This window comes from Anabrus simplex, chromosome 1, assembly GCF_040414725.1.
Source record: "Anabrus simplex isolate iqAnaSimp1 chromosome 1, ASM4041472v1, whole genome shotgun sequence".
Taxonomy (NCBI): Eukaryota; Metazoa; Arthropoda; class Insecta; order Orthoptera; family Tettigoniidae; genus Anabrus; species Anabrus simplex.
In genome coordinates, this window is record NC_090265.1 from 218772584 (window position 1) to 218799218 (window position 26635).

Here is a 26635-nt window from a genome sequence, read left to right on the forward strand (position 1 = left end):
CCTCGAGCCGAGGACTGCTACAGAATTGTTATCATTTTTGTTATTATTTATTCCTATTATCTCTATTATCATTATTTTATTTTTATGTATTATATTATTATTATCATTATTTTATTATTATTATTATTTTTTTTTTTTATTATAATTATTAATATTGTGTCTTATTGCTTTGTGAACATGTAATGGGGCGGAAAGCCTGTTTGTTCATAAATAAATACTATACTATACTATACATTATGTAGCGCGATTATCTGAAAGCACAGTTAAATTTCACTCAATATTGTACTTTTTTAATATCATGTGATTTACTTTAATCGTTGTATTCTGGAAGTTGCATTATGTTAAGGTATATCTTTCCCTTAGCCTCTCTGACTTAAGGGAACAGTCCTTGGTAAATTACATCTAGTGGTGTTAGTTATGAGATATGAGTGGTGGTGGTGATGATTATGGTTTTAAGAGGAAGTACAACTAGGCAACCATCCTCTATATAACACTAATCAGAGAGAAAAATGGAAGGGGTCCGACACTTCGAAAAATTAAGGTATCGGCCAAAGGGAGACAAGGGCCACGAAGGGTGTGAAAATGAAAGACTCCCTAGACATCGCAAACCTAATAGCGTCGGGGTTGGAAAAGAACAAGAGTTGACCAAGACAGGTCGGGTAGGACAGATGAAAGTGACGAGACTTGCACAAGTAAGTGGAAGCAATGCCAGGACTCAGCTGAGGACCCCGTGGTCGCCAACCCACACTCCAAGGTTCAGAGCCCCTGAGGCCCCTTTTAGTCGCCTCTTACGACAAGCAGGGGATACCATGGGTGTTATTCTACCGCCCCCACCCCACATGATTTTTGATTTGAAGAATTTTATTTTGTAACATTTGTTTGGGGAAAAATATCACCAGGTCAAGGGATCACCATTGGTTTCTTTTAAAGTCCGCAATCCACATCTCCCCACGGCCCTGGTAAGGTTCTCGTGCCTGTTCCACATCCTTCCTTATAGTTGTCAAGTTGAACAACCGGATGTTCATTTGTTTACTTTCTCGACGCAGTTTCAGCTGGTGTTTTGGTTTGTCTTACAGCTGTCCAAAATCCATGTCATTTAAGTTTTATTATTATTATTTCTTTACCATGTGTCATGTAACTGGAATCCGGTTACACTTCCCATTAAACAACTTTTTAGCCACTTGTCTTTGAAATTACTCTTTGATGCAAGCCACACACAAGCTTCCTTATGTGGGATTCACTAACATAATGATTGAATTATTGTATTGTGAATATAGTGAATTAAAATAAATAATAAAATTAATTTGCAAGTGGCCAATGATAATTACAGTAAGAGATGAATGGCACTGAAGTGGGCAATTGCCAATTTAAAAAAATGAATAAATAAAAACCAATTAACGTATTTTATCTTGACTGTTATGTCATGGGTATTATTTATTGCAAACCAACTTACCTGGCTGGTCATCTACAGACACAGATGCATAGCCCGAGTACTGTATATGTTTCAATACTGTACATTTGGCCATTTTCAAAATTTTGTACATCATGAACTTCTGCCCTACTTAAGTCTACCACAAATGTAACGTCGGGCGTAAGATTTTCTATTCAAGGATACACACATCAAGGGTCGGAATTTACTTTCAGAAGTCAGTAAGACATAAATTGACCAATTCTCATAGTTTCGACTGCACAGAACTTTGTCCCTAAGGTTCGTAGGACAACTGCTGTGCTATCATCATTTCTCACTATTTCGCACTCAAGGGAGAGCTTTCTAATGGTACACCACACGAGGGATTGGAATTGACATTTACATGGTTAAATCTACCTCTTTTTAAATCGTTTGTTGCAAATTTTCAATATGCAATGACTGCTTAACTTACTGTTCTTCACATACTGGCTCTGCCTGGAATCGACCTTCACTCACCATGCTTGCTCTGAATCGCCACGGTGTTTATGCTCGGACCTCACAACTTCAAATCTTTCATTATAATAATAGTGGGAGTAATGGGAGTGTGACGCGTCGTTGCAATCCATCTTGAAACAATAACATAAGGACTCGGCAAGTTTGAGTTCTCTAGCCTCTCACACTCAAACTCCAAGCTCATAACCTACAAGAGGTGCCCCCGTTAAGCCGAGCAACCCAGCGGAAGGTTCAGGTAACCAATCCCAGTGGGAAGCTGGGTCGGCGAGCCGATCAGTGCGGGAGGATCACCAATCCGTCAATGAAGCAAGCGTGATTATGTTTCACATCCTTTAAGTCAAAAGACAATGAGTGACATTAAGGTGAAATTCCTGCATTCCGGAGGTAAAATAGCCCCACATTCGGATCTCCGGGTGGGCGCTACTTTGATGTCTCGTGAAAGAGAAACAACCATAGGAAAAATCCAAACCTACCAGCTTTGCATGTACAACTGTCGTTCTCTATTAGGCAATGACAGATTAGAAGAGCTCGAAGATGAACTTGGAAAGATCAACTGGAGCGTAATCGGTCTATCTGAAGTACGCCGTAAAGGAGAAGGGTGTTACCTTTTGAATTCTGGTAATTTATTCTATTACTGTGGTGAACCAGAAAGAGGGCTTAATGGAGTAGGATTCCTAATCAATCGACATCTCGTAAACAAGGTCTCTGTATTGGAAGGTACTTCAGGTAGAATTGCGCGATTAGTTTTAAAACTCTCTAACAGATACGAAATGCATATTGTGGAAGTATATGCGCCCACATCAAGCCATTCAGACAAGGAGTTAGAATCCTTTTATGAGAGTCTATATGAAACCTGTGAGAAGGGGAGTGACTGTCACTTTCAAATAGTAATGGGTGACTTCAATGCAAAGGTTGGAACCTGTAAGACTGGTGAAACTGTTATTTGAAACTATGGGATAGACAAGAGAAACAAGAGAGGGGAGAGTTTGGTCCAGTTTGCCGAATAAACCAACATGCGTATAATGAACACATTCTTTAAGACACACCCAGGACGTAAATGGACATGGAGAAGTCCCAATCTTGAATTCACCAATGAGATCGATTTTCTTTTCTCCAACATCCCTCAAATCATTAAAGATGTATCAGTCCTCAACAGATTCAATACTGGCAGTGACCACAGACTAGTAAGGGCTAGAGCCGAGTTAAACATTAGGGAACATTGACTTAAACTAGTGCGGTCGAAAAAGAAACAAATAAATCTTAAACATCTAGAAGAAAATAAAGAGAAATTCCATCAAGCCCTTCAACAAAGCCTACATGAAACAACTGGTGAAAATCTGGCAAAAATGCTAATGGATACGGCTGAAGTAATTGGAGGGTTGAAAAAAAATAACACTCGGGATAAGAAACTCAGTGACGATACCAGGAACCTGCTAAAGGGGAGGAGAGAAATGAAAATTCAGTCTGACTGTGACAAAATACAGTACTCTGAGCTGTGCAAAACCATAAGAAAGAGAATTAAAACCGACTTAAAGAAATTCAATGAAGATACTATAAGAACTTGCTTATCCGAAAAAACAAGTTTGAAGTTTGCTAAAAGGAAGCTACAGATCGGTAAGAAGCAATTAATTGCATTAGATGGGGACAACGGACGAATTACTGATAGGGAAGAAATTCTTGAGTTCATCAGGAACTTTTATAGCAAGTTGTACGAGAAGGCTGATGATAATCTGGCTTTGCCTGACTTATCCAACATTTCCCAAGTCCCGGAAGTTCTCCCATCTGAGATCAGACATGCTATAAAGAGTATGAAAAAAGAATCAGTCATAGGCAGCGATAACCTTTCAGTTAGCGTTCTCAAACTTGCTGGTGATGAAACTTTAAGCCACTTGACAAAAATATTCACGTCTTGTCTACGCAATGCATTCATCCCTCCATCTTGGAACAGAGCAATGATAATTCTCCTGCACAAAAAAGGGAACATACATGATATCAGAAACTATCGTCCTATTAGCTTGCTTTCTGTCCTTTACAAGGTTTTCACCAAGGTACTGACAAATATAGTAGTCTTCGTGTAAGGACGTACCCTAAGGGTGCAACCTTACCCTTTCTCCCCTGTAATATTAAGGTATTGATTTATAGTTACTTTTCTTGCTGTTGGGTCTTTCTCAGTGTCAGTAACCATACAGTTTAGGGAGCCTACTTGCCGATACGACGTCTTACATTTACCGTTAATCTGGCACGTTGGCAACGTTCAGTCGCAGTTCTAGCGTGAATTACGCATTACCACTGTATTACTGTTAAAATCACTAGTCATACATTTGCGAGAATATTTAAAGCACATTTTCTTTCTCTGTGGGATTGTAAATCTATTTGGCTAATACCAGGTAATGCATTTAATAACATAGTTTTTGTGAAATGGTGAACATATCATTTTATTATACGTTTCCATTTCGTCCCATACTTATGTACAGAATTCGAATGGGAATGTTTAAGAAGGAAGAAAAATCTGCAAGAAGTCCTCCAAAAAGGAAAGCAACGTTACGTCCTTTACAAAAATCAATTCAGAGATTGCTACGAGGTATTGAAAAAGGAAGACGACGAGTTATAACTTGTAGTGATATGGACCTTATGACAGGTGTTTCACAATTAATTGGGGGTAAGTGTTCATTTAAATTTTAATTTTGTTTCTATGATAAGATTCTGACAGTGAGAATCAGTTGAAATGGAAAATATTTCGTTGTGAACCTAACCTAACCTAAACATGTCATCTCAACGTCGGTACGGTTTACAGACCCAGCCTTCGTGTATTCTTATTGACTTACGGCATATGTGTATGTAATATATTTGCTCACGTGTATTATTACAACGTGGCTTCATTTCAGATTTCTAATTTGTTTACTAGGTAATATCTGCCACCTGGGCGACTGTCCTAAATGCAGATCAGTGATGATTGATTGATTCAAATCGACTGGCTTGATGTAGGAAGTGGCATTTTAACTTACAGCTTCAATCTGCATTTAGGGCAGTGGCAGATTCCCTATCTGTTGTTTCACTGCGTTCTATCAGTGGTTCTTGAATTTGACTTCACCACTGTTAAGGGGTCTGTTGGTTATGGAAAAGACCTGTAGTTATTCACTTTAGGCCAACGATTAACTTTACAGATGCACTTCAATTATAACTTCTCCAGTGTATGTTCATGTAATATTACTGGATATTGGTATCAGCAAATTACTTGTACTATAGGCATATTAGGTTCATACTGTATTGACAATCTCCACCTGAATCAGTGCATAACTGACTATTGCACACCTTCTAAGCTTCCTATTTCTTAGTGCTTGATATAGGTTTGGTATTCGTAGCAGTTACATTTCTTCTAAAGTATTAAACATTAGTGTTTATAGTAATATCATTAATATAAGTGATCATGGACTTCTAGTCTAGATATATCATACTGATGTTAAACAACTATCAATATACTAATACATGATAAATTTTAGCATAGAGTAGTGTCAGTAGCAATTCATTAAGACTGTTGCATTGTAATTGCTTTCACTTAAAATCAGACATCTTTTTTCAATCATTCAACAAAAATAACAATTTTTGTCTGTTAATATCACTGTAGAAGGTGGCTTCATATTTTTAGGGAAAAGATGAAATAACTTCATGCTAAAACTCAAAATTCTTACAGGTGCTGATTTGATATTTGCCACATATTTGAAGAGAAGTCAAGATTATCATAGTGCTATGAACAGTGAGAAATCTCAGAAGTGGGTGGAAACACAATTAATCATAGGATTAAGAAATATAGGACCCTGTGTATTGTGATGGATAATGTAGCATATCACTGTAAGCTTGTGGAGCATCAACCGACAACAAAATGGAGGAAGGATCAATTAGTGGTAATTATAATAGACTGAATATTTTCTACTATTGAATTATATTTAACGTTGTTACAGAATTGTATTTTTAATTTTCCTTTAATTTATAGTCATGGTGAGGCAGAATTGGGGTGGCTCCACCACAAAACTCAACAAAAGATGAGCTGCAAAAGATGTGTCATATGAATCAAAGTCACTTAAAGAGGTACAGTAGTATCTAAACATAACTTTAGGTAGGCTAATGTTGTTTACTTTCATGTATGCATAACAATATTTCTCTTTTTTTAACCAGGTATATTGTTGATGAGATTCTGCACAATGAAGCCCATGCTATGAATCAGAGGAGGAAGAAGATGAAAGTTGAGGAGTTAGCTGTACTGCTGTAAGAGCTATTCCATGAGATTAAAGGTTTTCCAACTTTGCTGGGAAATAATATATTTCTAATTGCCCTGTCCTTTCGGATATAACAGAGTTACATTTGAAAACTGTAGGGAAGGAGAACAAGATATATTTAAACTTTGAGAGAGACTGAATATTCTAGGTATCTGGTCCTGTCTGTGTGCTCTGATCAAAATTTATCACGTTATTATGCATGCGTCTAGGTTTTTTTTTAATACAAGTTGCTTTACGTCACACCAACACAAATAGGTTTTATGGTATGATGTGACAGGAAAGGGCTAGGAGTGGGTAGGAAGTGGCTGTGCCTTAAATAAGGTACAGCCTGGTATGAAAATGGGAAACCACGGAAAGCCACTTTCAGGGCTGCCGACATTGGGGTTTGAACCCACTATCTAGCAAATAGTGGATACTGGCCACACTTAAGCAACTGCAGCTATCTAGCTCAGTGCATCTAGAATGGTGGTGCTTGGATCGCCCAAGAGATAAATTTACAACTACACCATCAATACCGCGTAACTAACTCGTTCCTTACCAACCTCAGTGCTCTTCTTGAATTGAATCTGCATTTAGGGCAGTCGCCCAGGTGGCAGATTTCCTATCTGTAGTCCAATTGCACTCATTTTTGCCAGTAGTCTCCCATCATTCACCCTATCAAATGCTTTAGGCAGGTCAATCGCAATACAGTCCATTTGACCCCCTGAATCCAAGATATCTGCTATATCCTGCTGGAATCCTACAAGTTGAGCTTCAGTGGAATAATCTTTCCTACACCCGAACTGCCTTCTATTGAACCAGTTATTAATTTTGTAAACATGTCTAATATAATCAGAAAGAATGCCTTCCCAAAGCTTACATGCAACACATGTCAAACTTACTGGCCTGTAATTTTCAGCTTTATGTCTATCACCCTTACCTTTATACACAGGGGCTACTATAACAACTCTCCATTCATTTGGTATAGCTCCTTCATGCAAACAATGATCAAATAAGTACTTCAGATATGGTACTATACCCCAACCCCTTGTCTTTAGTATATCTCCCAAAACCTTATCAATTCCAGCTGCTTTTCTAGTTTTCAACTTTTGTATCTTACTGTAAATGTCATTGTTATCATATGTAAATTTTAATACTTCTTCAGTATTAGTCACCTCCTCTAAACCAATAGAGTCTAGTCAAAAACACCATTATAAAAATATACAGCATCCATGACACATTTTACATGTATAAAAATACACTGTGGTGTTAAATTGAGATATGTCATTAATGGACTAAGTTGAAAAATCTTAATATTGGATGTAGTAACACATAAAGTATAGGTTAGTGTTTGTTAAAATACAATACAATTATCAATCAATTACCTGAAAACAAGTCATAAAGAATATGTTCAGCACTTTTGCTGAAGGCTGTGGTTCCTATTAGATTGGACTAATTTCGAGGGAGAACATTTCTTCAAAGTTTTGCAAGCTGAATATTGGGCTTGTTTTCATAACGACATTAAAAATGATGGAGTATCATTGTTATTCTAGCATCAGCCTGGTCAGCCTGTGTGCCACCTAACTGCATGGTGAAAGAAATATGTACCATGTTTGTTATCATGATTTAATGCTTTTCTGAAAGGAATAAATTTAATTTGATTCCCTCCCGATAATCCACTGAATGTTCCTATCATCTGCATGAACCATGACTTGCCGATACATTTCAAGCAATATCTGCAGTGAAGGCAAAGGTATGCATTCTAAAACCTAGAATAACAGAGTAAAGATCCTCTTTATTGTCGTTCCAACCATTACTATATCATTCAGTGAAATATTGTTAGATATTTTAGCAGATGTAAGAAATACAACCCTTGTTTTTGTAGGTGAGCTACTAAGCTTAAAAACTGGATGACGGGGTAGATAATAGCTTCCACCTTCATGGCCTCTTACTCGTTCTGCAACTAAGTTTCAATAATGAAAATAAATGTTCTGCGCCTATTAATAACTCAGTGTCACCTGGCTGGAAGAACTTGGGGTCTGCAAGCTTCAAGCCAGTGAGCAAGTTCCAGTGCTCAATCTGAATATAGAGCTAACCACTCTACCCCACCAAGTGCCAAAGTTATGGATAGCGGAAGCCTTTACCTTTCACCCTTCCAATGGCCTTCATGGCTTGTACGGAGATGACTTTACTTACTCCATGGCTCTACGGTCCTTTAAAGATCTTGGCCTCCTTGACCACAGCTCTCCAGTCGTCCCGATCTTCAGCATGCCTACGCCACCTCCTGACTCCAACGGTCCTCAGATTAGTCTCCACATCCTCCAGCCATCTCATCCGGGGCCGACCTCTCCTTCTGCCCCCAGGGTGCCCTGTCAGTGCCTTCCATAGAAGTATCCCCTCCTCCATCCGTTGCACATGCCCCAGCCATCCAATTTATTCTCATTTTGACTGAGGTCACCAAGTCCAGCTCCTTATACAATAATCTTATTTTTCATTTGTTCTGATTCTCCATAAATCTCCCTCCTTCACCAATCCAAATATCTTCCTCAGTACTTTCCTTTCCCACACATTTAATCTCCTCTCTGTGGCCTCAGTCAATACCCATGCCTCAATCCCATACATAAGTACTGGTTTAATTATTGTTTTGATGATGATGCTTGTTGATTTAAGGGGCCTAACATCGAAGGTCATCGGCCCAATAATTGTTTTTGAGAGAGTCAGTTTTAAAAATTTTACTTCTCAGAAGAGGGTACAGTGCTCTGTAGGATCTGTTGGCAGCCTTAATATGATTTACAATATCTGTCTCAACTTTATTTTCTGATGTTATTACTGAGCCTAGATATACTGCTTCAAAAGTGTAATCATCCACTTGGAGTTTTTCAGTGTTCCTTCCACTTCTCTTTGTTACCATATAGGCTATTTAGATTTAGCCTTGTTTATCTCTAAACCCAAAGATCCAGCCGCATCTTTCAGCTCCCTTAAGACAGTGTAAGTGCCTCGTTACTCCTAGCAGTTATCACCACACCATCTGCATAAGCCAAAACTTGGATCAGTCTAAATATTACCACCTGGATTAGTAATTATTGATCTTGCAGCTTTCTCCAGTACTATATTAAATAACACTGGTGATAAGGGATCTCCTTGCCTTAGGCCTTCATCGGTTCTGAAAGATCTTGACAGACTTCCCTGTACTTTTACCTGACTTCTGCTCTTCTCCAGGATCATCTTAGTCAATTTTATTAACTTCTGTGGGAATTTAAAATACTTCATTGTTTCCAATAATTTTGATCTCTTTACTTTGTCTAGGCTTGTTTAAAATATATAAAAAGATGTCCTAGTCGAACGTTGTATTTGTATGTCTTTTCCAGAGTCATTCTTGTGGTGAAAATATGGTCCATCGTCAATCTTCCAGGTCTGAAACCAGCTTGGTACTCCCCTATAATTCTTTCTGCTCTACTACCTACTCTCTTTGTTATGGCTGTAGAGAGGATTTCGTACACTGTACTCAGTAAGGATATACCTCGATAATTCTTGCATTGCATGTGTGACCCCTTCTTATGTATAGGGCATACATATATTTGCTAGTGTCCAGTCCTCTGGCATTTTACCTGTTTCCCATACCTTTTTAATTATCTCATGTATTCTCCTCACCAACACTTGTCCAGTTTTACCTTTTCTGCAGTTATGAGGTCATTCCCTGGGGGCTGTACTGTACTTCAATTGTTTTACAATTTCACTTACTTCTTCAACCGATGGTGATCCCACATCGTCTTCATCCTCATCTTCATTCTCATCGTTCCTCTCTTCCCCCTCACACTCATCTCTCTCTGAAGTTCCATACTACCTGATCCATCTTTTTGTTCATTTATTGGTCTGACAGAAAGTAATGTTTCAAAATGTTTAGCCCATCTTTCCAGAATTCGTTCTTTCCCAACAATCAGTCTATCAGTCTCAACCTTAATCATATTCACTCTAGGTTGATATCCCTTCTTTACTTGTCCAACCCCATGAAATAATTTTCTACCTTGTTTGTTTTCAAATATCTTTTGCACTTCATCCAAGCTCTCCCTTCTATTATTTTCTTGTTCCTTATCAATGTCTTTGCTATTCACAGTTTCTCTTTAAAAACTGCCATATAATTTTGAGTGGGTCTCTGTAGCATTCTTTGTCGGTCCAGATTTCTCTCTTCTAGGAACCTTACCCACTTCTTCGTCATACCATTTATTTCTAATCTGTTTCCTTTTCTCTCCAAGTACTTCCTGCGCTGTTGTATTTTTGCTAGCTTGGTTTCTCCCAACATTTTAATTGATGTCCACATTCCCGTTTCTGCCCATCTGTAGTTTTTTTTGCATATGGTTTCTATACTCTTCCTCCTCCTCATCCCTTAACAGCTCTACATTATAGACCTTGCTCTGCTCAGCTCTGTCCCTGGATTTAATTGCCTGTCTTTCTTGGAACTTGATCCTCACTAGTATGTGATCTGAATCACTGTCTGCACCATGCATGCTTCTCACATCCATAATATTGGAGGCATGTCGTGCATATATCAGCACAGGGTCTATCTGGTTCTTTGTCAGACCATCCGGTGATATCTATGTCTCTTTATGGATCTCCTTATAGGGAAAACATGTGCTCTTAATCACCAGCTCCTTGCTAAAGGCAAAATCAATCAAATTCCATCTGTTCTCATTGGATTCTTGGTGTTTACTGTGATATCCTGCCACTGGGTGGTTTTCTTTCTCTTTGCCTACTTTGGCATCGTAATCCCCTAGGACAACTTAACATCATACTTGGGCAACTTGTCATATGCTTGCTCCATTTTTTCACAGAACTGTTCTTTCTCCTCCCCTTCGGCATCCTCTGTTGGGGCATGGACACTAATTAGTGATATGTTGGCAGATCTCCTTTTCAATCTTAACCGTCATAGTCTGAGGCTTATTGCTTCATATTCAGTCATATTATGACTGATCGATTTCTTGACCATAAACCCTGTTCCTATTCTATTTTCTTCCTCCCCACTATTGAACAAAATGTAGTGCTGTAGATCTGCCACCTCGATTGTCTTCCATTTGATCTCCTGTAATGCTGCCACATCTATGTTATATTTAAGTAATTCCTCCTCCAATTTTCTACTAGCCCCAGCCTGAAAGATACTTCTCACATTCCATGTTCCGATATATCCATATTGTTGTCATTTAGCACGCTTTAGTCATCGTAAGTTTAAGACCATCCGGTTATCTCTATTTGGTTTCTGAACAATATGTAGATTTGTGGTGGTGAAGTTGTTAGCCCGATGCACCAACCCCCAACCTGGAGGACCAGGGTATCACTCTTAGCCTGGATCATCACCTTAGACCTGTCCGGCTTGTGTGGCCCTACCAGGAGTATATGCTCCCGCCGGCGTAGCTCTAAGGATCATTTGAACACGCAAGCCTCCAAAACACCCAGCAAACTGTATTTTGCCTTTGTCAAGGTGGTGATACCACCGGGAGGACGGAGATAACTTTGCTTTTTAAATACTAGTACTCGTGTTTGTTATTGTTTGTTTATTCATACCCTCTGCTTTGTAATTCAGTGACCATGGAATGGCTCGTGATGTGCAAATTACCATATATTGATTTTTTACTGCATACTTTTGTTGTTATAATTACTACATATCCCTTAAAATGTAAATAAACTAACATTAAATATAGTAAATTATGCTTATTTCATTGCATATTGCTATGACAACATGACTTCTTTATGATGTAGATACAGTATAAAAGTATTTCTTCCCAAATAGATTTGTTACACACCCCCATGGATGAGGGACGCGGCGAAGAATACACCCACGGTATCCCCTGCCAGTTGTAAGGGGTGGCGAAGGGATGATTGTATTAGAACCATGAAATTATGTGAGAAACACCATAGGTCTTTGTTACCTGTACAAAGTAGAATACTTGTGAGTAGTACCATAATGTGTTGAACACCGTGAGTCTACACTATTTCTGATTAGTACCGCACCATGACAAATACCATGGTTCTACTTTACTAGCGGTAAGTACCATTATGAGGGGCTGAATCCTCGATTCAGGACTGTGCGTTAACAGCAGTCCCTTGGTCAGTAATACTATTGCTTATGACAGTTTCTGAACTGGATCCACTGATTGTTTTAAATTCATATCCATCCATTCTTAATCATCATCCTGTTTTTTTAAAATTCTGGTCAGTGGATGATTTTGAACTTTTAAATTGTCATTACAATGTGTCTCATTTTGTACCATTAGGGGTTGTTGACCTAGATGTTAGGCCCCTTTAAACAACAAGCATCATCATCATCATCATCATCATCATCATCAGATTTTACTAAGATACATAATGTTCTTACATATATGTATAATTGAAGAACTGAAGATCCATATACAGGTAAGTGGGTCGCCTTGTGGTAGAAGTTAAAACTGTGTAATTTGGGAGAGAGCAAGCCCATGTGGTAGGCCTATTACGCGTCATAAGAAACTGAGTGAACTGGCTGTGCAGTTCGATGACATTGCTGTGAGCTTGCTGTCAGGAGATGGTTGATTCAAGCCCCACAGTCGGCAGGTCTGAAGTTATAATGCCAATTTAAATGGTTCGTTATTGGACATTATACATTTTCCAGCTAACTCATTCCTGGTTGCCAGCGTTTCGCCCCCGTGTGCTAGGTTGGGCTCATCAGTTGGTACGTAGCACACCTACCAAGATGCTGGCTAGTGCATACCATGGAGACCACTGCGTAGGCTACTTGTGGTTTTTTTTGTGGTTCCCTAATTTTCATTTCAGGCTAATGCTGTGGTTGTACCTTTATTAAGGCAACAACCGCTTATTTTCATTTTAAGTCCTAGCCCTCTTTCCTATCACATTCTTGCCTTACAACCTGTTTTCATGTGGTTTAAGCCAATGTAATATGTAAATATCTGGTAATGTTATTTGACTCATTAGCGTCCCTGTACCTTTCCTGGGTTTCCTTAATGTTGTAAGCTTGAGATACACCAAGTTGCAAGCTGAAATATGTTTAAAATGCCCCCATCCCCTACTGCTTATTGAAGAAAGAAGACAACATCCAAGCAAACGAAGGACACCGGGCTGAGTGGCTCAGGCGGCTGAGGCACTGACCTCAACTTGGCAGGTTCGATCCTAGCTCGGTCCGGTGGTATTTGAAGGTACTCAAATACATCAGTCTCATGTCCATAGATATACTGGCATGTAAAAGAACTCCTGCATGTCAAAAAATGTTGCCACCTTGGCGCCTCCGATAACCGTAAAAGTACTTAGTGGGATGTAAAGCTATCAGCATTATTATTAAAAGGAAGGGCAGATATGTCCTATGCGGTAAGTCCTTGAACTTACAGAAATTGCAATGTATTATACAATCTAGATTCTTTCTGCCTTTCCCCTCCCCCCTCCCTGTCCCTTTAAAAATACAGTTTTAGTAATGTGTACATCAGAATAAAGGCAGGAAATGTTTAAAATTAAATTAAGCGAGTGAAGGAGAGAATGTATGACTAGCTGAGGTTGGTGGGTTCGAGTCCGGCGGTATCTGAAAGTGCTCAAATATGCCAATCTCATGTCTAGATCTACTGGTACATAAAATAACTCTTGCGGGACAAAATTCTGGCACCTCGGCGTATATTAAAATGATAGAAGTAGATAGTAGAACTAATATTCAATTCTGCAGTGAGCTTGAAAGCTGACCTAATTTTCGTTCACGTAGCTTGGCACATTAGTGTTCCTATATGGTGGGTTCGAGTCCGGCGGTATTTGAAAGTGCTCAAATACGCTAGTTTCATGTCTAGATCTACCGGAACATGAAATAACTCTTGCGGGACGAAATTTTGGCAGTAGAACTTATAACATCATTATTTTCAAATCCGCAGTGAACTTGAAAGCTGACCTAATTTCCGTTCACTGAGCTTGGCACATTAGTATTCCTATGTGTTTCCTGGATAAGCTTGAAGATATAACCAGCCTGCAACTTTCGAAAATCACACTGCAAAGACTTATTAAATAAATTACATCGTTTAACACGCCCCTATTTTCAAGAATATGGTTATAGTACGCCTACTGTATATCAGAATAAAGGCAGATATATGTAACATTAATTTGAGTGAGAAAGTGTGTTTATTTCCTTAATTCCTCATCGAGCGTGGAAACCGACTTAATTATGAATATCTTGATTTATTTAGTCTTAACTTTTATCATTTACTAGGGTAGGGAAACATTCATTATCGGTGTTTACATTGAGGTTAGTTTGTTATGGTTATGTCTGGTGATTTTAATATGTAACCAGGCAGGTTGGCAGCAGTGATCAGCCATTACAAAAAAGAGAAAAGAAGAGCATCGGGTGGCGAGATTTACTTTCTGGGGTATTGCCTTACGTGGCGATTACTATAGAATCAGTTCAACGCTTGATTTTGCCCAGCCAATTGAACAAGCAGGTTTCCGCCGAGGTTTTGGAACAATCGACCACATACTCACCCTTCGTGAAGTTATCAGCAGAAGTAATGAATATCAAATGCCGCTCTGTCTAGCCTTTGTGGACTTTGAAAAGGCTTTTGACTCGGTGAGCCACGCTGCTGTTATGCAAGCCTTAGCCGAACACGGCGTCGATGCTGCCTACATAAGAGTACTCCAGCATATCTACGAAACCTCTTCAGCCTTCGTGAATGTCAAGGTGCCAACCATGGATTTTCCCATTCAAAGAGGTGTAAAGCAAGGCGACCCCATATCTCCCAAGCTGTTCTCAGCAGTATTAGAAATGGCCATGTCAAAAATCAACTGGCAAAGTACAGGAATCAAAATCAATGGGAAAAGGCTGAATAATTTAAGGTTTGCAGACGACATTACACTTTTGGCCAACGACATCTATGAACTACAAAGTCTAATACAAGATCTTGTCTCAGCCTGTCAAAAAGTGGGACTATCCATGAACCTTTCTAAAACCAAAGTAATGCTCAACAAATGGGCCCCAGCAGGAGAGCTGCATGTGGGACACTCCACATTACAACAGGTCAATGAGTTTGTCTATCTTGGGCAGCTTGTAAACATGAAAGGGGACTTAAGACCGGAAATCTTCCAACGTATCAAACTAGGATGGCAAGCTTACGGAAGAAATTCTTCAATCTTCAAATCCAACATGCCAACCCACCTAAAGAAGATAGTCTTTGACCAGAGTGTTCTCCCTGTACTGACCTACGGTTGTGAAACCTGGACATTGAGCGAGTTTGTCAACCAAAAACTCAGAACAACCCAAAGAGCTATGGAACGGTTCATGCTAGGCTTCACGAAGAAAGACAGCAGATTACATCAGGCAGTCATAAAGGTCAATGACATTTTAGAAAAGGTGTTTACCCTAAAATGGCAGTGGGCAGGACTTGTTGCTCGGAGAACTGATGGTAGGTGGACAAAGCTTGTGCTTGAGTGGAGGAAGACATCCGTAAGATTACTGGGATCAATTGGCAGAACATCGCTCAAGACCGTCCCAGATGAAGAGACCTCGTGAAAACCTACCTTGCTTCGGACTTAAAGAGGCCACATCGTAAAAACGATTGAATATGGCTGATAGTGATAGTGATATAATAATGCGGCCGAACAACCCAGTGATGTAAAATACCCAGGTATTTATAAATCGGGGTAAATATCCAGGGTATACACTCCGGTAAATAACCAATTTGGGTAAATACCCGGGTATTTTAGATTTTTCATTAAAAATCCTGTGTTGTGGTAAGTTGAACCTTAAGAAAGGGTACCGGTATGCAAACTATTCTACATTAACTTTTTAGAAATGTAACAACATTAAATAGTTAATAAAATTGATTTTAATTAGAAATGGGACTTAAAAACAGAATTAGAATTGGGAATTAGATCAGAAGATAAAATTCAATAGTTATAACCTGAAAAAGTCAGAACTGAACTAGGCTTTTGTAAATATTGGGATAAAAGTTGGGGGAAATTTATTCAGAGCTTTGGCCAAGTTCTACAAAAGGTGTAATATACAGTTTTCAACACACTGTATATGTTTTCCAGAACAGTTTGTAATATCATTCATATATAAAATAAATAATCAAATAACCAAAAAGACTAGTAAATAGAAAATTAACAGTTACACTTAAAAAGTTCTAAAAATAGAGGCCTTACTTAATTTAGGTTTAATGAAGCTTAACAAATGTATTAATTAGGCTATTCATAATCATACATCATGAATCTCTTTAGGCTTAGGCCTATATTCCAATTTACAATGAAAAATATCAATTGAGCAGTACAAGTACAACTAATCTGAGTTTTCATCACGGTCAGAGATGTACTCTTCATCTCAGAGCGAATGTAGCCATCATCGCTGTCCTCGCTATCGTCACTACAGGAAACTTGCATTTGATCATTATTGATGTTTTCAACTTCTTTTTCGCTGCACCCGCCTTGTTTCCTTGGACTCTTTTCTTTTCTTGGTTTTGGAGTTTTGTTTAGCAGATTCCAGTTGTGTGACAAGTAAGCCATCTGTCCAGCCCTTTCAGTTGTAAGTCGGTTTCTTTTCTTACAGTGGATCCAGCTGAATGTGCTAAACATTCTTTCAATAGCAGCAGATGTTACCGGAGCGCCTAAAATTCTCACAGCAACATCAGCTAGCACACGTTCCTTTCAAGCCCCTCCACCGTAACATAGGGCTAATTGCTTTCTCTTTTTCAGTATCTTTTAATCCTTCCCAAAGAAAGGGCCGCTGCCACAGCCCCTCTTTGTCTCTGTAGTCCGCAATATTTTGCCGAAGTTCAACTACTTTTGTTCCCATGCTACTGCCGACTTCACAGACAAACTCAATAGCATCAAGCAATTCAACAGGTTTCAAATTGCAACCCTGAGATGAAGGATTCAAAAAGTCGGCAGCCAGATGAATTTGGCCGACACCAAATTTCACACGTTTCTCCAGTCTGGCTAGCAGTTTTCTCTTCAGATTTTTGAAGAGGGGATTCTGGAATTTCTTGCTTGAGAGTGTTGTGTAGTTTGTGAAACTTTGTGAAAACATTGTGAATTATGGGGGTGTTGGACTCAAAGGTAATAATAAGTTCAATGATTGGATCAAAAATATTCACCAGCTTTTGAACTCGAACCCAAAACACTCCATCATCAAGCAGCTGCCTTTTCATTTCTGGTGTGATTTCAGCTTCCTCACTAACAGCAAGCTTTTGAAGCACAGATTTATTTGCTAGTAAACTTTGTAAACAAAACAAGTTGCTTCCCCACCTAGTCTGCCCAGGAAGTTTTAAATTAATTTAATTTTGTGTGGCTATTTCTAGCCGAGTGCAGCCCTTGTAAGGCAGACCCTCTGATGAGGGTGGGCGGCATGTGCCATGTGTAGGTAACTGTGTGTTATTGTGGTGGATAGTATTGTGTGTGGTGTGAGAGTTGCAGGGATGTTGGGGACAGCACAAACACCTAGCCCCCGAGCCACTGGAATTAACCAATGAAGGTTAAAATCCCCGTCCCGGCCGGGAATCGAACCCGGGACCCTCTGAACCGAAGGCCAGTACGCTGACCATACAGCAAACGAGTCAGACAGGAAGTTTCAAAGATATTCTGTCTTCAAACTTTTTGTCCAATTGAAGTCAGTCAAATAATTATTTCAGGATGTGGCTATTCTTGATACTTTTCACTATGCTAATAACAGTTGCCATGAAAGATTTCACAGTGATACATTTTAAAATATCTTCTCATAAAAGATGCAAGAGGTGAGCAAGGCAACCAAGTGGTATGACTGACGGATATTTCTCCTTAACCAAGGCCAAAGCAGCTCTCATATTGGAAGCGTTATCTCCAATTACTACCAGAAACTTCTCAGAACCATATCTTTCTATTACATTGATCAGCCAAGTAAGGTGCATTGTGTCTGTTTTTCTTTGTTGCCACAAACTCCACAAAAACGGTTCTGGATTTGAGATGACAAAGTTTACTCTTGACTCATTTCTGATAATACTCCAACCGTCACACTGTAAATGTGTTTCGAGTCATTTAGTTGGCTTGCGACTTCATTTTGCATTTCTGCATACTGAGCTTTGAGATATGAAGAAGTTAGACGATACCTGAATGGTGGTTTGTAAGATAGACAAAGTTTTTTCAAGAATTCTAACCACAGTGGATGTTCAACCATAGATAACGGAGCTCCACTTATGAAGACTGCTTTCACGAAACTTTGGTTGAGGTTTTCCTAAAAAAAAAAAAGAAGAAGAAGAAGAGAGAGAAACAAAAAATATTAGGCATGCCATATTGTTCCCAAATGTCTATCAACATGTCCGAAAGTCCGATAAGGAAGTTATTGTCCGCGAGCCTTTATCGCTGAACTGTCCAGCGCTAAACCGCTACAATGCCGTGTAGTGCTTGCAGAAGCAACTGCCTCCACAAGCAGTTGGCATCGTTTGCGACACCTAATTTTGCTTGTATTTTCATTACAGAAAGTAAATATAAAAGAATGAAAAAATCAAAGGTGATACAGTAATTGTAAACAATTACCCAAATTTGCTACTTAGGCAAATTGATTATGTTCAAGAAGATACTGCAGTTAAATGGGTACCAGTCACCGGACCTAATGTTTATACTGTAACTGAACTGCAGTATATAGTATAAACAAAAAAAATTGATTTTACTTACATTTAATTGACTGTCCATGTGGTCCAAAAAGGTCAATAAGTCTCCTCCGCTGGCGCTTGATGATGGCCGAGGTCGACTAAAGGTGGAATGGTCACTCCTTCCAGATAGGCTACTCACATTGCCCGGGGATGTTAAATTAAAAATTTGGCTGCTACTTGAACTCGGCCCTGGATTTGATTCTTCTGGTTCAAAAGACACATCTGCTTCAAATTCCTCTTGCTGTTGAAGATATTCAGGTGTTTTCTTTGTGTTGGATTTATGAATGGAATGGCCTATGTTTGTATTTACAGTGGTTGACTGAACAAGAATTTTCTTCATTTCTTCAGGACATTTAAAGCATTTTCTGATATGTTTGGTCATTTCATTAACATTAGCATGTTTGTAAACAACATTACAACACTTGCAGACACCGGCTTTATTATTGTCCTTAAATAACTGCCAAATTGGACCTTTTTTTTGTTGCCCATTTTTCTCAGATTAATAGTTGACAAAAATGATGTTATCAAGTGTTTTGACATAAAACATCAACTTAAGCTAAATATCTCTTCACACAAGTTCAGATAAAAGACTGAAATGAAAACTGTTGTCACTATAACTAACAACTCCACTACACTGAAAAAGTTGGGAAGTATAGTGTCAGTTTGAATTTTGGGTAGGATGAGCTGAGCAGTGTTGCCAACCCACATGCTTGCTGGCATACATCTTCACGCATTATAGAGTCCACATACTACAAAAACTTCCTGACATGCATTTATATTATTTAGTCCTTTCTATTGAATATATTTTGTTACCTTTTGAGTTTTTGCATACACATATTTCAATTAAGGTAGAGTTTTATTATGGTACTGGAAATGAGCAACAAAGATGTGGGAGGGAAAAGCTACTTTTGTAGTAGGAGTAGGCTATATGCATATTAATTGAAATATGGTGTTTAGTGTTTGTTTGTAGTAATCTGCGATTAGTGGTATTTATTTACAATTTTCACACTGAATAGTTCCGTAGGCGTTCGCTAGATTACAACCTGTAATTTAGGACTGCGTGAAAGAAGAAATATCTCTTTCTTTTTAATATTATTATTATTAAAATATCAGCAGGTTTGTTGATAAAATACTTACAAAGACGGGATATTAAAAATAGTTGTAAATTCGGCAGCGGTTATAGTCTATTAGTGCACGCATTTGACAGGGTATTTCAAATAGCAGTTCAACGGTTCCACCTATTACAAAGGTATTAACTTCTTTAAATAACACGATACTGTTGTAAATTTTGTTTAAAGAAAGAATTTCAACAGAATATACAGTATTTCACTGGCAAAATAGTTAACAGTCGTATTGTTACTGATTGGTCGCTCTTCGTATTCAAATATTGACATTGTTGGCTACAGTTGTGAAAAAAGGGTGTAGTATAACAAGAAAATATAAATCAGCTGATTCATGTCTTCCGATCATTCATAGTTCTGAGTAGACAGTTAAAGTATCCGTAATTTATATTTCACACCCTCGATCTTTCAGTAGCCTATTTATGAGCGGTTAGCTAATAATCAAGTTCCTACATCCCAATAATTGCAATACAAGTCCCTGGCGTACTTTAGACAGAAATACTTTTGAAAAATTATTGTAAACCACCTCATATTTTTCAGCATTTAAAGACACTTTTACACTCCATCCCTCAGAGTAAGGAAAATAACAGTAATCTATCATCTGTAATAGTCACATAACCACATTTCAGTTGAGAATTTTAGTGTAGATATGGTATATTAGATAGTATCTTGCCTGTTACATTTGTGTGTATTTTTGTGCAAACAGCAGGTTTCATTTCTATTACAGCATAGTAGGATAAAGTAGTATTAATATTAATCTTTCTACGTGTTTAACTTTGTTGGTAATCCTTGAGTACTGGTACAGGTTGTTTTTGCAAATATCTAAATTTAGGCCTGATTGGGATTTTCATTATTGTTTGTGCTTAGTAATAACCTATTGTAATTAGGATACATCAGAACGTAGTTTAAAAATTATTGTAGTGTATTATAGTAACTTATTAGAAATTAGAGTGCTTATTCTATTATTTTGAGTAGTCGTCGATTTTCGAACTTCAATAGTAATTTCCTTTTCTGTTTCTGCTTAGTAATAACCTGTTGTAATTAGAATACGTCTGAATGTAGTTTAAAATTATTGTAGTAATTCTGAACGTAATTTGAAATTATTGTAGTGTATTATAGTATCTTATTAGAAAATAGTGTGTGTATTCTATTACTGTGAAATATTTGTGTAGTATAGTATCTGTGGTATCTGTAGTAACTCTCTTACTAGAATTCTGTTGTAGTAATTAGTGTAGACTTAACTGCAGTTTAGAATTGTGTAATTCTTGTGTATTATTCCCTGTTTCCAGTAATGAACAGCAACTTTCATCCTGTTAGCGTGTTGTAGGAATAAAAAATCGTACAACTAAGTAGTATTGTAGTGTAGTAGTAGCAGCATATATTAATTACCTTATTGTCGTAAGATTTTGTGAAACATCCTCGACAATATTTCTTTCCTTCCATTTTTATTTTGCACAGAATAAGTTGTCTTATTTATCCTTTTCTTCTTCTTATTCAGTAAAGAATGGCTAAGTAGTGCAAGTGTAGGAACTGTGGGTGTGGTCAGGCAATAAGGAGTATGAGGGAGGGGTTTGAGGGAGATAATTAGGATTCTCTCAGAGGACAGGAAGGAAAGTAGGCCTCCCTCAAAATATGTACAGGATACAGTAGAAATATAAGGGGGATGGGAAGCAAAGGGGGGAACTGTAGAAGACAGGTAGTCTAATGTTTTACGGGGAAGGAGATTGCAGGCTAAGGGCTCCATTCAGGATCAAAATTCAGGACAGGTGTTTGTGAGAAATCGGTACGAGTCACTGCAGGTAGAACAACTGAGGCAAGATGAGGAACAGGGAACTGTTGTTGAGAAGTGTGGAAGTAGGAGAAAGGGAAAAGGTAGGAAAGGGAAATATGGAGTAGTGGAAAGAAAAGACAGGTGGAACAGGGTCATGGGATGGAGAAAAGGGAGGAGGAAGCAGCTTTTGCAGCTGTCAGGGAAGATAGGACTGACCAAGAGGGGAGGGGATTAAATGAGGTGGGTAGGGTTGAGGCTCTGGTCATGGGGGATTCCATAGTTAGACATGTCAGGAAAGTGTGTGGAGGAAAGGGTACCAAGGTAAAGTGTTATCCAGGAATTAGGTTAAGGCAGATGTTGGGGAAAATAGAAGAGGAAGACGGAAAGGAGAAGGTGGTAGTGTTTCACGCTGGTACTAACAACGTAAGACAAGCAGGTATAAGTATCAACATAGTTGGCGATGTGTGAGACCTGGTAAATGCAGCACGGGTGAAGCATAAGGAAGCGGAGATTGTTATCAGTGGAATACTGTGTAGGAAGGATACTGACTGGAAGGTGATTGGGGATTTAAATGAGACTATGGAGGGGGTATGTGGGAAACTGGGAGTGATATTTCTAGATCCTAATGGGTGGGTAGAAGATAGAGATCTGCGCTCAGATGGCCTTCACTTAAACCGCAGTGGTACATACAAGTTAGGAAATTTGTTCAGAAGCGTTATAGGGAGGTACATTCAGGGAAACGGGGTGGCCTAGGGAGTGGTGATAAGGGTAAGGGAACTGGAACTCTAGTAGGGAAGACATAAAAATGTTAGTGTTCAACTGCAGAAGTATTGTAAAGAAAGGAATAGAATTAAGTAATTTAATAGATATATACTTGCCAGATATTGTTATAGGAGTTTAATCATGGCTGAGAAATGATATAATGGATGCAGAAATTTTTGCACGGAACTGGAGTGTGTATCGTAGAGATAGAATAGGAATGGTAGGATGGGGAGTATTAATTCTGGTGAAAGAAGAATTTGTAAGCTATGAAAAAGTTAAAGATGACAAACATGAAATTATACGGGTAAGACTCATCTCTAATGATAATAGGCAACTTCATGTCTTTGGAGTGTACAGACTGGGAAAGGGTATCCCAGATGCTGTTTCAGAATTATTTGATAAGATACTCAGCTATGTGGGAAACGATAAGGAAAGGAACGTGATTGTAGCGGGTGATCTCAATTTACCAAATGTCAATTGGGAAGGTAATGCGAACGACAGGAAGCATGACCAACAAATGGCAAATAAGTTAATATGGGAAGGGTAGCTGATTCAGAAAGTGATGGAACCAACTAGAGGGAAGAATATTCTGGATGTGGTGCTGGTAAAACCAGATAAGCTCTATAGAGAAACCGAAGTAATAGATGGTATTAGTGATCACAAAGCTGTTTTCATGGTATTTAAAAATAAATGTGAAAGAAAGAAGATATTAAAATTAGGACTATTAGGCAGAACCACTATGGCTGATAAAACCGACATGAGGGAGTTTTAAAAAAGTATCTATAATCAGTGAAAAAATAAATAAAAATGTAAATGTAAACAGACTCTGGGATGGGTTTAAAGCAATTGTTGAGGAATGTGAAAATAGGTTCGTACCTTTAACGGTAGTAACGAATGGTAAAGATCCAATATATTATAACAGAGAAGTAAAGAGACTAAGAAGGAGGTGCAGGTTGGAAAGAAATAGCGAAATGGCTGTGGAAGTAAGGAGAAATTGAATCTTGCAAAGAAGTCAGCTAAGGATAACATGATGGCAAGCGTAATTGGCAGTCATACAGATTTTAGTCAAAAAATGAAGAATATATATAGGTACTTTAAGGCAGAAACAGGTTCCAAGAAGGATATTCCAGGAATGATTAATGAACAAGGGGAGTGTGTATGCAAGGATCTTCAAAAGGCAGAAGTATTAAGTCAGCAGTATGTAAAGATTGTTGGTTACAAAGATAATGTCCAGATAGAGGAGGTGACTAATGCTGAAGAAGTATTAAAATTTACCTATGACAACAATTACATTTACAGTAAGATACAAAAAATAAAACTAGAAAAGCAGCTGGAATTGATAAGGTTTCAGGGGATATACTAAAGACTATGGGTTGGGGTATAGTACCATATCTGAAGTACTTATTTGATTATTGTTTGCATGAAGGAGCTATACCAAATGAATGGAGAGTTGCTATAGTAGCCCCTGTGTATAAAGGAAAGGCTGATAGACATAAAGCTGAAAATTACAGGCCAATCAGTTGGACGTGCATTGCATGCAGGCTTTGGGAAAGCATTCTTTCTGATATATTAGGCATGTTTGCAAAATTAATAACTGGTTTAATAGGAGGCAGTTTGGGTTTAGGAAATGTTATTCTACTGAAGCTCAACTTGTAGGATTCCAGCAAGACACAGCAGATATCCTGGATTCAGGAGGTCAAATGGACTGTATCACGATTGACCTATTTAAGGCATTTGATAGAGTAGATCATGGGAGACTACTGGCAAAAATGAGTGCAATTGGACTTCACAAGAGTGACTGAATGGGTGGCTAAGTTTCTAGAAAATAGAACTGAGAGAATTAGGCAAAGCTTTATCTGTCCCTGTAATAATTAAGAGGGGAATTCCTCAAGGCAGTATTTTTGGACCTTTATGTTTCCTTATATATATCAATGATATGTGTAAAGAAGTGGAATCAGAGATAAGGCTTTTTGCAGATGATGTTATTCTGTACAGAGTAATAAGTTACAAGATAGTGAGCAACTGCAAAATGACCTTGATTATGTTGTGAGGTGGAAAGTAGGCAATGGTATGATGATAAACGGGGTTAAAAGTCAGGTTGTGAGCTTCACAAATAGGAAAAGTCCTCTCGGTTTTAATTACTGCATTGACGGGGTAAGAGTTCCCTTTGGGGATCATTGTAAGTACCTAGGTCTTAATACAAGGAAAGATCTTCATTGGGGTAATAAAATAAATCTGATTGCAAATAAAGGATACAGATCTCTGCACATGGTTATGAGGGTAAGGATGTAAGGATGTAAAGGAGAGGGTATATAAATGTCTGGTAAGACCCCAACTAGAGTATGGTTCCTGTATGGGACCCTCACCAGGATTACTTGATTCAAGAACTGGTGAAAATCCAAAGAAAAGCAGCTGATTTGTTCTGGGTGATTTGCAACCAAAGATTAGTGTTACAAAAATGTTGCAAAGTTTGGGCTGGGAAGACTTGGGAGAAAGGAGACGAGCTGCTCAACTAAGTGGTATGTGACATTACATGTAATAAATATCATTTTTGGTCCGTATTGATGATATTTGATTGAAATAATAACAGTAAGTTATTTATTAGACCACCTAATCAATACAAAGTCTAGTCTTGGATGATTTACATAAATTTGTTAACTAATAGTGGTACATGTTTCGCCTTCCCTGAAGGCATCATCAGCCATGGGCTTAACCTTAAATTAAAAATAAGCATCTAAATAACATGTAATAATGAAATGAATTTTAAAATCTTGAGGAGATTAGAAGTAAAATAACATTAAAAATAACAATAATGGTTTAAAAAATACAATGTGATGAGATATAATAGTGGAAGTATTAGCAAAATTAACATTAGAAGGCTGCTAAAATAAGTGCAATGGATAAAACAACAGATTGTTATACAACAAGTAGCAAGATTGCATAAAAATAAAGTTGATAGTCAGGCAGTTATAATTAGACGATGGCGAAAAATTGTATATAATCAAAGTAAAGAAGAGAGAATAAAAGTCAAACGTTGGTCGAGAGATCCCAAGTTAATCATTATCTTGAAGATAAAAGACGAAAGTCAGAGGCATATGGTGAAGTTGTAGAATAGAAGTTGAAGAACAGTTTCAAATAGGATCTCTATGGACCATTTCAAAATTTGAAGTAATGCTCAAATGTTGCAAGTTGTGAGTTTGTAGATATTCTAGTTGAAAAGGCATATAATAGTGGAAACTGTAAAAGGAAGCAAGAAACGTAGAGTTACTTGTGTGAAAAGATATTTGAAAATATTGAAGTAGAATCATGTGCACTTACCATTTGATGTTGACAAAGATAGCTCGTAACGTTATGAGTTAGAAGTATTTGCAACAGTAGACTTCTTGCTACGTGTGTTATAGCTGAAGGTTTGTGTTGGAGGGGGATCTGTTTGCGTTGACGTAACTACTGACTTGTTTGTAGTATTTGGAGGGGGGCTGCTATTGGTGGGAGGGAAGGAAGAGAGTGTATTACTGCGTGTGTTGTATCGGTGTAAGGCCATTGGAGGGAGCGATGTTACGGTGGGTGTGGCTATGGGTTTATTGGTTGTATTTGAATTACAGGTGGTATGTCTCAGAAACAGATCAGATGTAAGGCTTTTCAGGCGTTTGCTCCCACTCTGGGATGAGTCTAGTGTCAGACCTAAGACAAAACGCTGGTTAATAGAGCAAACACCTGAAAAACCTTACATCTGATCTGTTTTTGACATTTTTGACATGCTCTATTGGGATAAATATCTAATTCCCTCCATGGGAATTCAGAATTTTCCATTAAGTGGTATGTTCCGAGCTGTCAGTGGAGAGATGGCGTGCAATGACATCAATATACGAATAAATTTGAGTGGTGTCTTATAAGTAGGAAAGAACACAAGATAAAGTTTAAATTCAAGAGGACAAATTGGGGCAAATATTCGTTTATAGGAAGGGGATTTAGGGATTGGAATAACTTACCACGGGAGATGTTCAATAAATTTCCAATTTCTTTGCAATCATTTAAGAAAAGGCTAAAAAAAAAACAAAATGAAAAAAAAAAAAACCAGATAGGGATCTGCCCCCTGGGCGACTGCCCTAAATGCAGATCAGTAGTGACTGATTGACTGAAAAATTTAAGATGTGACAGATGTGAATATTGATATTTAG

The 26635-nt window shown here is 38.2% G+C and overlaps 1 protein-coding gene and 1 long non-coding RNA gene across 2 annotated transcripts in view; one reads left to right on the top strand and one right to left on the bottom strand.

Moving 5' to 3' along the window:
* LOC136864163 (ubiquitin-conjugating enzyme E2 Z) overlaps nucleotides 1–26635 on the bottom strand; it is a 65648-nt gene that overhangs the window by 23109 nt on the left and 15904 nt on the right. The gene's annotated exons all lie outside the window — the stretch shown is intronic.
* LOC136864156 (uncharacterized) lies at nucleotides 5697–6224 on the top strand. The gene is made up of 3 exons (XR_010859278.2): nucleotides 5697–5823; nucleotides 5913–6007; nucleotides 6095–6224. It is a non-coding gene; the product is annotated as an uncharacterized lncRNA (long non-coding RNA).